This window comes from Leptonychotes weddellii, chromosome 7 (genome assembly GCF_054177405.1).
Source record: "Leptonychotes weddellii isolate Sample4059 chromosome 7, ASM5417740v2, whole genome shotgun sequence".
NCBI classification, from domain to species: domain Eukaryota; kingdom Metazoa; phylum Chordata; class Mammalia; order Carnivora; family Phocidae; genus Leptonychotes; species Leptonychotes weddellii.
In genome coordinates, this window is record NC_138375.1 from 53,810,857 (window position 1) to 53,825,805 (window position 14,949).

Below are 14,949 nucleotides of genomic sequence, written 5' to 3' on the forward strand. Positions count from 1 at the left end.
TTTGTAGGCAAAAACAAACAAAAAACCCACACAAAATAACATGGCCTATTTTTCAATGTGAGAAGTACCAGAAACCCAGAGAAGGATAAATATTTAGAATTTTTCTAAGAAAGAAAGGATAATTCTAGAATTTATAAACCTATTGTATCTAAAGTAAAAAAAAAAAAAGAAAAGAAAAGAAAAACTAGCAAAAAGATTATTGAAAGGTGATTTGTGAGTATATAAAAAGGAGAATTTGTAATCACCAGTAGCCACTTGCATTCATGGAGGACAAATTATGCTAAATGAACCTAATTGTCTTTTCTAACTGGTAAACTAAATTATAACAATTCATATCAATCTGGGATTTTATAACAGAAAGCACTTTATACAGATAATTCTCAGTGAGGTTGCATAACATTGTGGAAAGATAATGTATTTTTAAGCAAAACAGATATGAGTTTGAATCTTGGTGCTACTTTACTTCTCTGAGCCTCTTTTCTTCATCTGTATGTTTAAAACATATACAAAGATAATCTGTGTTCCAGTCCAGTTACTGAAACAAGCAATATCTACATATTATGGAGACTTTATTCTAATTATCACCATTCTTAATATTCTCAGTAAACAGTGAGGAATGTAATAGTGTTGTCTTTTTTGCATATGGGAAAATCAAAGGTAAGTTTAAGTAACTTTCCACATGACACCCAATAAGTGTGTTAAAGAACAAAGATTTGAATCCCTGTTCTCAGCTATATGCTTTCCCCTGGGCCATAGAGAAGGGAGATCACTTCATTTCATCATTTTGTAAGCATGGAGTATGTAAAATGGTAAAGAACTGAGAGCTGGATGGTATTACAATACAGAAAGTTTATAGGCACTTAACTGACCAGACCTTCATAATGTTGATCAAAATCCACCTGGATGGGGGTGGAGTGCACTCTCTTTCACCGTACAGAGCTCTGACTTGGCCTATCTTCTTCAACAATTTAATTAAATTAAATAAAGGACATTCTGATTAAATATGTAAGCAGAGAATGCAACAAGTAGGCAATATGCTAGATATCAAAATCCAGATTTATTTGAAAAGAAATAGGTAAGAAGAATGAGTCAAAATAATGAAACCAGTTTTATCAGAGATCAAGAAAAAAATCCTATATTTATGATTAAAAAAATTAAACATACTCACTTCAACAGCACATATACTGATATTGGAATGATAGAGAGAAGTTTAGCCTAGCTCCTGTGCAAGAATGACACATAAAGTTGTGAGGTGTTCCATGTTTTTTCTTTCTTAAATTAAACTTCATGAGTATGGAATAGGAGAGACATGTTTTAACAGCAGTTAAATACTATGACTTAAGTTGACTACAAGCTCAATATGAATTAATAATATGGCAAGTCTACCACTTAATCTTGGGTCCCATTCAAAGAGATTCAGCATCATACACAATGAAGATGATGGTTTCAAACTGTTCTGGGCTGGTCAATCTTCACCTGGAATTTCACATTTAATTCTGAACATCATATTTTGAAAAGAACCTTGACAAACTAGAGGTCATCTGGGAAACATTCCCATGATGGTAAAAAGCTCAAAACATTATGCAAGAAATGCTTTGGAGATACTGGAGAAGTATACACCAGAGGAAAGAAGACACACGGGAAACATTATAATGAAGGATCCAACTGGAAGAAAGATTTGACTTAGTCTGTGTAGATCCAAATAGTGGACAAAAGACCATGCAAGGGAGACATTTCTCAGGGCAAATGGATGGAAGTGAATGCTAATTAAGTCTACTGTTTACCAAGCACAGAGTTAAAATGTATCTTATATACTCTATTTCTCACAAAACCCCTTTAGGTAGCAAGCACTGCTACCTCTATTTACAGATAAAAAAAAAAATCTAGCTTAAAAGATTAAAATAACTTGCCCAATGTCCTAAAACTAGTAAGTTCCTAATGAGGGATGCATCCTGACAACCCTAAGTTGTAGGTATTATTTCAGTTACAAAAGGATCTGAATTAACAAATTTGCTAAAGGTCAAAGGTGACTACATGACAGAACTGGCTTAATAAGCACTTAACTTGTGCCAGGACTTGGGCAATATATTTCACAAGTATAGTTTATTTTAACACAACAACAGCGTGTGATGGGTATTGTTATTCCCTTCTTACAGATAAGGACACTGAGGCATAGATAGATAAAGTAACTTGCTCAAGATCATAAGTGACTGAGATTGGATTAAAACCCAGGTTTATGTGCCTTAACCACTGTGCTATGCTGCCTCTCCTAGAGAAGCAGAAAGAATTTTCTACCAACTAAAGCTCTCTAAAAATGCTTGAAGAGGCAGCCAGGTCTTCATCACTGAAGTGGTCCAAGTAGAGGCTGGTGGGCCCTGTGTGAGAGTAGAGCTATGATGACAAACCTAGAAACTCCAAGCCTCTATGATTCTGTCAAATTTGTTTTTCAGATTCATTTTTCACAGGGTGTGCTAAGTATCAAATAGGTGCTTGGTAAGTAGCTATTGACTTGAAAGGAATAGAAGTTCTCTCTCTAGAAGGGAACCCCCAAGGGCATTGCTATGGGAGTTGTGGCTTTGCAAGTGAACTTTCTAGCTATTTGTGTCAAGGCTGAATTAGAGGGAGGCGGGCTTCCCAGCACAGCTAGCAATTAGAATCCAACCCACAAATTCATACACTGGACTGGCTGCTTGCATGGGAAGGAGAGGGAAGGAGGCACTTTCAAGGGATAAAGTAGAAGCAGCAGCCCTGTGAGCTGTGGCCACAAGACAGCCTGGACAGCTGTCCTCAGTCTTGATTTGGATTAAGATGTTTATTCTGCTTTGCCTCCCAGGCCTCGCCCTTCCTGCCCCAAGGGCTGTCCACTCAAGTGTCTGAAGAGGTGATTAATTAGATACAGACTCTCAGAACGTGTCAAGAAATGTTCTTGGACTAAGATTCACATTGGGGGTGAAAGATACCCTCCCAGTGGTACTATATAGAAATCCCCTCCCTTTGCTGACTCCTATAGTTGAAAGGTCATGATCCATGAAAAAATCTGAATTAAATGCATGCCATGCTGAGCTTTTGTTTGAGCATTGTGAAATGGTAATGTAGGGAGAGCATGCAACCCAAAGTCTTGATTGGGGATTTCCTGGGAGCAAGTTTTCTCAGAGGAATATGCATAGATTGTACATTTGGTTTTTAGAAAGAGGATAAAAAGTTCTCTTACTCAATGCCCAGTCCACTGGTTTATCAGAACTACTCAAATTATCACTTCCTTGCATTAAAGCAGTGGTTCACAAACATTTTGGTCTCAAATCTCATTTATACTCTTAAAAATAATGGAGTATCCCAAAGAGCTTTCATTTGTGTGAGTTATACCTCTCAATATTTGCCATATTGGAAATTAAAACTGAGAAAATTTTAAAACTTCAGTTCATTAATTTCTTTTAAAATAACAATACACCAGGGCGCCTGGGTGTCTCAGTCATTAAGCATCTGCCTTCAGCTCAGGTCATGATCCCAGGGTCCTGGGATCGAACCCCGCATTGGGCTCCCTGCTCGGTGGGAAGCCTGCTTCTCCCTCTCCCACTCCCCCTGCTTGTGTTCCCTCTCTCACCGTGTCGCCCCCTGTCAAATTAAAAAAAAAAATCTTTAAAAAAAAAAACAATACACCATCATATATTAACATAATATTTTTCTGAAAAATAAATATATTTTCTAAAACAAATATATTTGGTTAAGAAGACTGTCGCTGTTTTACATTTTCAAAAATCTCTTTAATGTCTGGCTTAATAGAAGGCAGCTGCATTCTAAGATCTGCTTCTGCTTTCAATCTGTTGTGATATGTTATTTGGGTTGAAGGTTATGAAGAAAATCCCACCTCACATAGTATGTAATTAGGCAAGGGAGGAGTACTTCAACAGACTTTTTAGATAACTGTGGTGATTTTTTTTAGTACACCAAAACAGGTTAGTTGTAGTATGGAACCTGACCCCATATCAATGAACTTTTCATACTCTATTACATTAAAATCCGTTGATCTGTCCTGCACTTTGAATGGATCTTTTACCCATGCATGGTTCTGTAATATCATATATTAATCATCTAGGAAATATTGATTCACTGAGTTATGCAGATCTTTCAAATTTTTTTTTTAAGATTTTATTTATTTAACAGAGAGAGACACAGCGAGAGAGGGAACACAAGCAGGGGGAGTGGAGAGAGAGAAGCAGGCTTCCCGCTGAGCAGAGAGCCGGATGTGGGGCTCGATCCCAGGACCCTGGGATCATGACCTGAGCTGAAGGCAGATGCTGAACGACTAAGCCACCTAGGCGTCCCTTCCAAATGTTGATACATTTATTATACAATATAAAAAAATCTCATGTCTATTAATATCACCACTGATCTTAAAAGAAAAATCTTTAAATATTGGAAACTTGTCAAGCTCATGGTGGCAGGTAAAATTTTTTAAATTTCTAATTTTCACAAGTTCAAATTTTGTCATTGAAATCAGATAGCGTCAGCAGTTTTCCTTGAAATGACAGACTCACTTTGTTCATTTTTGAGAAAATGTGTGCCAGATACTCAAGTCTGAATAACCAGTTTGTCTGTCAGTCAATTTTTCAAGAAAAGATGGTGTTCCATGGCAAAAGTGGCTGGTTTAGTTCACAGCTCAAAAAATCTCACAAGTGCTTTTTCTTGAGAATTTGGTGTGCCTCAAAAGTGTTTTATGTGTGCTTCCCATTTTGTCACAGAAAGTACTAAAAATATGTGTACTTAGGGCACCTGGGTGGCACAGTTGGTTAAGCTTTCGACTCTTGGTTTCAGCTCAGGTGGTGATCTCAGGGTCATGGGATTGAGCCCTGTGTTGGGCTGTGCACTCAGAATGGAATCTGCTAAAGTTTCTCTCTCTCTCTCTCCCTCTGCCTCCCCTTTGTGTGCTCTCTCTCTCTCAAATAAACAAATAAATTTTTAAAAAATATATGTGTACTCAAGGGTTGGGATTTTAATAAAACTAATAATACAGCTTCATCATAGATAATCTTAAGAAAACTGCCTTTTGGTTTTTCCCATGAGTGTGTGGTGTTGAAGTATGCAATGATAGTTGGGTATCCTGCCTTGATTTGTTCTAAAGTGGCAGCAGTTATGTCTACAGTTGCTTCTCCATCATCAGTGCAAATGTTAACTCAGTGAGAATGGCAGATGACATCTTAGTATTATTATGAAAATAGTTGTGACTTTGAAGACCTCCTAAAAGTTTCTTAAAGACTCCAGAGGCCCATGGACTTCACTTAGAGAATTGTTGGGCTAAAGTGTTGAAAGACCTTATTAAAATTCAAGTGTCTTCTGGGAGGGATGAGTAAAAAAATAAACTCTTGGCAGTCACTGTCAGCTTTGTGTGGAGGCAGGAGAGTTCAGCAAGTATGGCCTTCAACTTCAGGAGTCAGATAAATCTGGGATAGGATGCCAGATCCCACACTTTCTAGCTCTGTAAGTCATGTAATTTTTAAGGTTTTGGTTTTTTCTTCTGTAAATGGAAATAATAATCCTCAACCTTTACATTTGCTATGAGGATTTAATATGATAAGTACCTAATGCATAGTACATAATTAATAAATGTTAACTGGTTTTATAGTTTACATTCTTATAAACTAGAAAGAATGGGATAAAAGATGGCTAAGTTCTTAATGGGAACAGGGAACAGGAAGCTGCCCGAGAGCCACAGGGTAGGAAATTGCTAAGTATCAACTAAGATTAGCCATCTAGGGGGTGCATGGAAAAGAGGTGAAGAAGAGACTAAAGACAGTCTTCACTTTCTCATTCATCTATTCAAAAAATATATGATGATAATCTACTGCATGCCAGGTTCCAATTTTGCACTAAGAAAAGCCACAAAGAAATGTGGGCTGTATATACAACTGGTATAGTGGGCAGGATGTGGGATTCATGTCAGGAGACCCGGCTTTTGGGTCCAGTTTTGTACTAGCTATGTCTCCTACGGCATGCCCTTTAAATCCTCTCAAATTTGGTTTTCCTATTTAAAAAATGGGAAAGATAATGAATGCTTCACTGTGATGTTTCAAGAATAAATGTTAAAATGTGGTTAAAGCAGTCTTTACTTATTTTGGTGCCTGTGGTTCTTGAAGTGATTCACCTTTTAAGGTCTTGAAAATCAATATCATGTAGATGAAGGAATCCCTCTATACTAGATTTCTTTGACTCTAAATAAGAATAATAACACCTGCTTACTTTTGAGGGGTCTTAGTATATACAGTGTCAATATAGTTTGTGTATAGTACAAGGTAAGGTGCTCAGTAAATGGCAGTTATTATTTATGATTTCACAGTGAGATAGATATACCTCACATGAAATTCGACACATAACAATCCAAGAAAATAAATGGCAGAGAAAAAATTTTATAATGATGCTGAATTTAAAAAGATACACCAGCAAACAATTAATAGTGATAGAATGAAAGGTCTGATTATCATGTAGAGACTCATTCTGTGACCAAACCATGGTGAGAGCATCTTCTTGCCTTCCTACATCCATTCTCAAGATCTAACCTCCAACCTTTAAACAGTGTTGGAAGCAAGAGACATGAATAAATGATAAATTATGCCAGCCTAAGCAGATGATTAGGCAGAACCCTAGTGGAGGCTAAGGAGTGGAGTTTGGGGGAAACAAAGGAATTGAAAGGATTAAGAAAGCATGGAAGCAGATGAAATAGTGCCCAAGGATGGATGTTATGGGTCTCTCCTGGCATTAGTGATGCTACATGGAGTACCCCAGAAGCCCATAGCTAATAACCCAGGCTTTTTGATGAGTTGAAAGATGATAAGAATATCATAGAGAAGTCTTCTCTACTCTCTACCTCATATTAAAATGTATATAAGATAGGGAATACCACCAAACTCAAAGACTGAATGTTATCCTAAATTTTTCATGGAAGTTTGACAAACTAGTAGTCAATCCACTTGGTTGTGGGGTGTATTTTATAATATTTTAAGATAAATATTTATATAGTATTTACTAAGTGCCAGGAACTATTGTAAGTACTCACACATATTGATTATTTTAATCCACATAGAGTTCCCATTTTATAGGCAGAGAAACTGAGGCAAAGTAAATTTCCTAAAATATTCCATTGGTAAGGAAGAGATTCTCAGAATCTAAAGAACCTAATCTGCTAAAGAATCAAGCTCCAGAGTTCAGGTTTTTAATCATACAGCTCTACCATTATAAAGGGAGTAAACTTAGACTCCAGTTATTTTGATGCTATTAACAATACTCAGGGATTATGTGATAACGAAGAGGAGGAAGGTTGCCCATTGTTGAGGTAATCTTTGCATTACAGGATAAGATTTGCAGACTGTAAACAATGTGACTACTATTCCTCCTTAAAATGAAAAGTAGTATATTTTAACTCCCAGTTTAACCTGCTGATGGATCATCTCAAGTCTGTACAAAGGCAGTTCAGTGGAATAGGAAAGTGAGAGAATTTATTAATGTCTCCTTCTACCCAAGCCTTATCCTTAATTCCTCATCCTTCCCCCAAACTCCCTGCAGATCTTAACCAAACTTTCAAAGTTGCCCCTAGGGATGAAGACAGCCTCAACCTTCAGGAGCCATTCACCTACTTGAAAAGAAATTGCTGGAAGAGGGTAGGAATTGATTACATTTCCTCAGAACCTGCTCACCATGAAGTGAATTTTTGGAAGAGATCTGAAACTATTGTTCAAATGATTCTGTGTAACCAAATAGTCTCTAGAAACCCCCTTTATCATATTTGCCTCTCAAAGTGTTCCCTTGTCCAAGTGTACCATCTAGGAAGTGATATAGGCTCTCCATCAGACTCTAGTTAACCAGGTGCTGAGGCTGCCTCCTCACCTGGCCAGGCCAGTGGGCTTAAAAAGGGAGAAACAGCCCATGAGGATCATCTCAACTTGAACCAGGCACCTTCCAACCAAAAGAAAACAGCTTCTCAATTCTGGATACAAGTTAGAATCACTTGGAGCACTTTTAAAAAATGTATCTGGAGCCCAGGTTCCACCATAGTCCAATTCAATCAGACTCCCTGAAGAGTGGGCCTGCACATCATTATTTTATGAAAGTTCTCCATGAGCTTATGATGCCAGGGTTGACTATCACTAAGAGAGACATTTAACATTTCTTCTGCGTGGCCAGCATGATTCTTGTGGCTTCCTGGTCTCCATGGAAGACTTCTCAGTAGAAGAGTAAGAGTTATCACAGTAGCATTAAAAGAGCCCAGGCTTTGGAGTTCTGGGTTCAAATTCCGGTTCAAATAGTTACTGATTCTGGGGGCACCTGGGTGACTCAGATGGTTAAGCATCTGCCTTCAGCTCAGGTCATGATCCCAAGGATCCTGGGATCGAGCCCTGCATCAGGCTCCCTGCTCAGTGCAGAGCCTGCTTCTCCCTCTCCCTCTGCCATTCCCTCCACTTGTGCTCTCTGGCTCTATCTCTCTGTCAAATAAATAAACAAATCTAAAAAAAAAAAAAAACCCAAATAGTTACTGATTCTGAGGCAGCATATTTGTTTGACATTAAGTAGCACACAGAGATAAACTAGATATAGGGTCCACCTTGAAGTGACAGAGACCTAGGGTTGAGTCCAGGTTCTTCCAGTCAACAGCTAAGTGACATCACATCTATATTTCTTCATCTGTAGAATGGGTATATTAATGCCTTCCTTGCAGGGGAGTGTGGTTTGAGATTATAAATTCTGTAAGTAAACCATTTAGTACAGAGTTGGGCTTATAGTAGCTATTATTATAAGGACTTTAAAATCTCTCACATATACTCCCTCACTATAACCTACTATCAAGCCAAACCAGACTTGTAAGGGCTGAGATTTCTAAGAAGTGGTTGGGGTTAGGCTGAGCCATATCTGAGAGGCCTTGTAGAACGTTGTAATTATTGTGACCATTATGCTAATTTATGCAGAATAGGGATAGTCCAATTTATACTTTGAGAAGGCCACTCTGGCTGCTGTGTGAAGAACAGGTTGGAGATGGATAAGAATGGAAGCAAGGAGACTAGTTAGGAGGCTATTATAATAGCCCTGGTAAAAGATACTAGAGATTTAGGGTAGCGAAGTGGCAAGAGGGATGAAGAGACATAATCTATTGAGGTTAGCTTTGAAAGGAGCAGAGAGAAGGCTTGTGTATCCATTGGATGGAGGGTAAAAAAGGAGAGAAAGTTCAGCATGTCTCTCAGGTTTCTGATTTGAAGTAAGGTAGATTATGGGCCCATTTATCAAGATGGTAGAAGGTTGAAGAAGGATTTTGGAGGATAACTGAAAGTTGAATTTTGGTCATATGACCGTTAAGATTCATAGGAGTCATTTAAGTTGAGAAAACATAGAGATGGTTAAGTATATGGGTGTGAAGTTCAAAGAGAAGACTGGATGGGTGATATATATTTGAGAATCATTTTCATTAAAATGGTGTGATTTCATGAGAATGGCCAAGATCACCCAGATGAGAATATAAAGTGAAAACAGAAATAAAAGAAAAGGAATACAGAAAGGATCCCTACAGAACACTGGAAGAAGCCTGCTGTGTTTCATACTAGAGTATACATTCCTTGAGACCAGGAACATGCCTTAATCACTCCTGGGTTCCTAGTACCTGATACATATTAGGCCCTTACTAAATATTGAATGAATCAATCAGCAAATCAATGAAGTAGGTGATGTCCCAAGAAGTATCTCTGATTCTGATATTCCAGACTGTGAGTATCCTCATGTACATGTTTTCTGTGAAGTAGGAGTTATAAGTTCTAGAAAGCGATCTCAGCACCAGAGGAAACATGACTCTTAATCATCTAGAGAATTCTTACTACTGTAAATCTATGGCTCCCACTGTCTTTTGCCTGAGGAAGCTATTTGATGTTCAGGCCTCCACACAAACAGGTATTTAAGATAATAAGAACAAAAATGGTTTAGCTTAATTACATGCTTTCAACCCATTGGTTCTATTTAATAAGGTTCATCTCCTGAAACACTTTAATAAAGATGGAAAATAATCCTCTCTGAAAGGGACTGATATTTCCACAGAGACCAGAAATAAGACCAGTTCATCTCTGATAGCTGTGACCCCTGCATCTCCCTGGTAACCTCTTCATGCCTGCTCTGAACTACTGCTTCTCTCCTCTTTAAAATTCAGTGAACTCTCCCATTACTTTTGTGCAGCTCCATCTCCCAAAAGGGAAAGACAAAGAAGCAATTCCTCTTCCAGGCTCCTTTAAAAAATCGACCAGCCACTTGTTTAGATTTGCCAATAATGGTATGTCAAAGACCCAAAAGGAGGCTGCTGAGGCACCCTGTAAAAAAATTAAAATTAAGAAGAGAAATGTTCTACCTGGTCTCTTTTTCTCCCATTTCTCAGGGTGGGAGGAGTGGAAGAAGAGTGCAGGGGTTAAGAACACTGCCTTTTAAGCTAGGCTGAGTTGGCAACTCACTCTCCTGCTCCTTAGCTGTGTCTCCTTCAGCATACTGTTTTACCTCTCTATACCTTAGTCTCCTCATCTGCATAATGGGGAGAATAAAGTTACCTATAGTCTAGGGCTTTACGGAGGAAGAAATAAGATAATAGATATAACGCATTTAGCACAGTACCTGGCCCAAAGTAAGTACTTAGGAAATATGCACAATTATACCTGAAAGAATCCCAGGCTTCTCTGTCCTTCAAGCCATCAATTATGAATGCAATTTCAACTTAGCATTCTAGGGAACTCCAAAACTGTTTATAGACATGATGACTGGTGGAACAAAACTGGGGCTTTCCCAAGTTGTTATTATCATTCTGGATCTCTCTGATTGCTTTCTTATGCTTTAAGAAGTCCAAGTCACATCTTGACATCCATAAGCAATCAAATGTAGATTTAAAAGGATGCATGTGACATTAATATAACTTTCCCCAGATACATAGAGAGAAGAAAACATGTCCATCATTCAGAATGGGAGTCATGTGCCCAGGGTGTCTGCATCCCATCCATGGTGCAGAATATTTGCTGGAGTAACAACAAAGGATTCTACTAGTGTATGCACAGGTAAATTAAATCTCTAGCTGGCTGGAACACCTTGAGAGAGAAGAAATAATAGGCACCACATTATTCATGTCTGGCATTTATATTACATGTAGGCCCTATCTAGGCACCATTGTGGAACTCTATCAGGTGCAGTTTTTATATAATAAAGGTATTTTCTCAGACCTCACATGTCCTATCTGGGAGCTCTATTCCAGGAGAGATATCAAATAAAGCTTGTTTAATGAGCACATCTAGGAGACAGAAGAAGGGGTATAAAAGGGCCCTTTTAGGAAGATTATTTTGTTGTTTAGGAAAATATTTTTATAAATATCTTTGGTGTGGAAGACCCTGTGGGCATAGCGTGGAAGGAGAGAGCTCTGCATAAATAATGAGCAGAAATCTGAATATTGTTAGAAAAAAAAGAATAGGAAATGAGGAGAGTAATGAAGAGAGGAGGGCTAGAGCAATATGTTAGAAGACATAATCCAAGGGAAAAGGGGACAAATAATAAATTCTCAGTGGCATAGTGGATAAGAAATTTATAAAGAACTGTATTATCCAATATTTACTTTCAAATCATGTTTAACAGTGGAAATTGCCTCTATCATCACCATGAGTAAACTCTGTCTTGCACCTAGATACTACACGTATGTGGTTTTAAGGGTTCAAGAAGATGAGCTTATGTCAAGATCATGGTTGGGTAGAGAGGTGAGAAAATCCAAGACAAAGAAACATGAGTAAGACAGAATTCTGTAGAGCTAGAAACTCAAAGCCAGAGGTTACCTTAAGAACATAAATTCCCAGGAATTCACAGAAACCTTGGGTTGGGCCCTGGTTTTCCCACAGGATGTGGGATAGAAGACTCTAGCCAATTTTATTTAAATCTCAAGGGACAGACTGTCCTGAATTGGCTCTGGTTTATACGAGGAATAATGGAAGTTACTGGACATATCTGGCCTGCATTGGAAGATACCAAGTGGATCTATGAACTGTAGTGCAGTGTCTTAGGGAAGACTCAGGCAAAATAAGATAAAATTTGAAAGAAACAAACTTATTCCATATACTTCCAGAAGGCAGAATCAGAGCGAATGCCCTAAATTTACAAATCATTTGCCTTAACATAAAAAAAAGAATTTTCTAAGAAAGGATTTCTCAACAACAGAGTGATTGGCTAATGAAAATGGTGAATTAGTTGCCTTTTCTCTTTGGAGGTTTCCTAATAGAGGATTTCTTTAATGAGTCAGATTGGATTAGATCACTTCTAAAGTCCTCCTCTAACTGTAATATTTACATGTTTACATTTTCACAAATACTTATTGGGTACCAAAACTGTACCTGATATTGTATTAGGCACTTAGATACTATAATGATCAAAATAACCCACCCAAGGGAAAAAATAGTTCATTGGATTCTATCATTCTACGACATATTTCTGCCTTTGTAGGCAACTAACAATACTGGGTGCCTACACAAGCCAGGTATATTATATAATTACCTTATCCAATCATCTCATCAAGACTAATTACTATTTACCATTTGGCAGGTGGAAAGTATAAAGTCTGAAAGGTTAGTAGGAACTTATTCAATATGGGACTTTGGATGATTAATTAAACTTTCTTTGCTTCCATTTCTTCATGGGTATAATAACAACATTCAATGCTTAGAGTTCTTGTGATGATCATAGTGAGTTAAAACATGTAAAGTGCTTAGTAATTCATTCAGTGATTATAATAGTTTTATAACTGTCATTATTGCATAGTATTCAATAATGGGTCTGAAAGTGGAACACAGGTCTGCCATTTTCAGGAGGTCTTGGCCTCACATAAATGGGCCAAGATGGAACAGTGTAGGGAGCTCAGTGTCCTTTTATTTCTCTTGACCAAGAAACCAAAAGCCATTAGAGCCCCTGGATAAGGAAGGACAGGCATCTGAATCTCCAAACTGAAATCATCTCATTTCAACTGTTACTAAACTCAGCAGTTACTCCTGCCAATCAGCAACTTTTAGCACAAATATATTAGAGGATGAAATTAAATTACCCAATAGGCTTCATTATCTTTTGTTTATTCCATATTTTGAGAAATTAATGCACTTTGTTGTCTCTCCTACCTACCATGTAATCTTACAGAGGGTTAAGTGATGTAGAGTAGAAAGGCCAATGAAGCTTATTTTCCAGCAAGATATTGAATAAAATATTTTTATTGTTATTTTTATCTTGTTTTATTTTTATCTTATCTATCCCTTCCATAATCAATGGATAATTTGTTGAAATGTTTAAGAAACATGAGTGGATTCTAACCATTCTTTACTGAATTCTTTCAATCTCTTTCTGATTATCTTAGTTACAAGGTAAGCCTGGAATGGAAAAATATTTTCTTTCAATTTACATACTTTGAAATTCTCAATAATGTGCTAATTATATGACTATTTGCTCTCATGCCAGAGAGATTTAATAGTTGTTGCATTGGTGAAATAATTAGTAAGACATTGTCTTTGCCAATGACACAATGATAATAATAGCTATTTTAAATTGAGAGTTCATTATATGCCAAATAGTTTGCTTAATATTTTATTAATGTATCATTTGGGTCTTATGACAAAACCATAAGATCAATATTTATGGACTCTATTTTACAGATGAAGAAATCAAGCCTTGAGCAATGGGGAATTAGGTGGTTTGCAGGAATATCTGCTGAAGAGAATTTTAAAAATTCTAGAAAAAATATGAAAACATCTTCCTCTAAAAGCATTAGAGAGCAAGCAAATTAGAGTGGAATTATTAGGCAAAGACCTGGGGGAAAACATACATTCAGAAAAGGGAGCCTACATTTAGTTCCACTTTAACCCAGAGGATATTTACCAATATTACTAATGCCTATATTAATGTAGAGGAAGTAGATAAGAGGCTAAGCCACACTTTTCACAGCATCATACAGGTTTAGGGAGATAAAAGTTGAAATCTGGGGCTTGTCAAACTTAGGGGTCCTAAGAAAACATGCTACATTAAGGACTAGAACCTGGAAGAACTAGATTCTAGAAATAATAAAGAAATCACATTCATATGAAATAGTTTTAATTTATCTGGGTGACCAAGAAAAATCTCAAGCCCTGAAATTTGATTCAGATGATCCTATGTTGCTAATGACCCCAGGTATTTAGAAAAAGCAAATGAGAACCCTTTACTGACAAAGATAAGAGCATGATAGCCATCAAATTATTTTTAAAAAATTAATTTTCATATATAATAGACAGTACAGAATCAGTGATAACCAGGCTAACAGGAGATAAGACAATAGAAAAGAAAACTAGTAAAAATAACTTAAATAGACAAGTGCTCCAAATAGTGGAAATTCTAGACATAAGTTATGAAAACAATTAGCTTACTATTCTCACAAATACAAAAGCTGAACTTAATATTTTTATCAAAGAAGTAGAGATTATTAAATCTAGGTTTGCAGATTTAGAGAATAAACAGAAATTCTCGAATTAAAAAGGGAATTCATTGGTTGGATTCAATAGTTTATTAAATAGACCTGAAGAAAGAATAAGTAAACTAGAAGAGAGATCAGAAGAAACTATTCAGGAAATATCATATGGAGAAAAATGTATGTAAAACAGAGTAGATCAGGTAGGATCCCAGAAGATACAATGAAGAGGTCTAACATACCTGCAACTGGAGAACTGGAAGGAGAAAAGAGAAAATGGAAGAAGGGATGATGACTGAGAATGGTTCAAAATTGATGAAAATATTGACCTATTGATTTGAGATAACCTAATAAATCCCAAGCATAACATAAAAATAAACCTAAACATCATATTGAAATTTTTTAAAAGGAAATACTCTTAAAGTAGCTAAAGGAAAAGCAGATAACTTTCAAAGGAGTAACAATAAGAATGACAGCTGACTTTC

General features: G+C 36.9%; 1 non-coding gene across 1 annotated transcript; it reads left to right on the forward strand.

Moving 5' to 3' along the window:
- The first annotated feature begins 1,160 nt into the window (after window positions 1–1,160).
- Window positions 1,161–1,267, forward strand: LOC115944371 (U6 spliceosomal RNA). Its single transcript, XR_004078925.1, has one exon. It is a non-coding gene; the product is annotated as a U6 spliceosomal RNA (small nuclear RNA).
- Window positions 1,268–14,949: the final 13,682 nt, after the last annotated feature.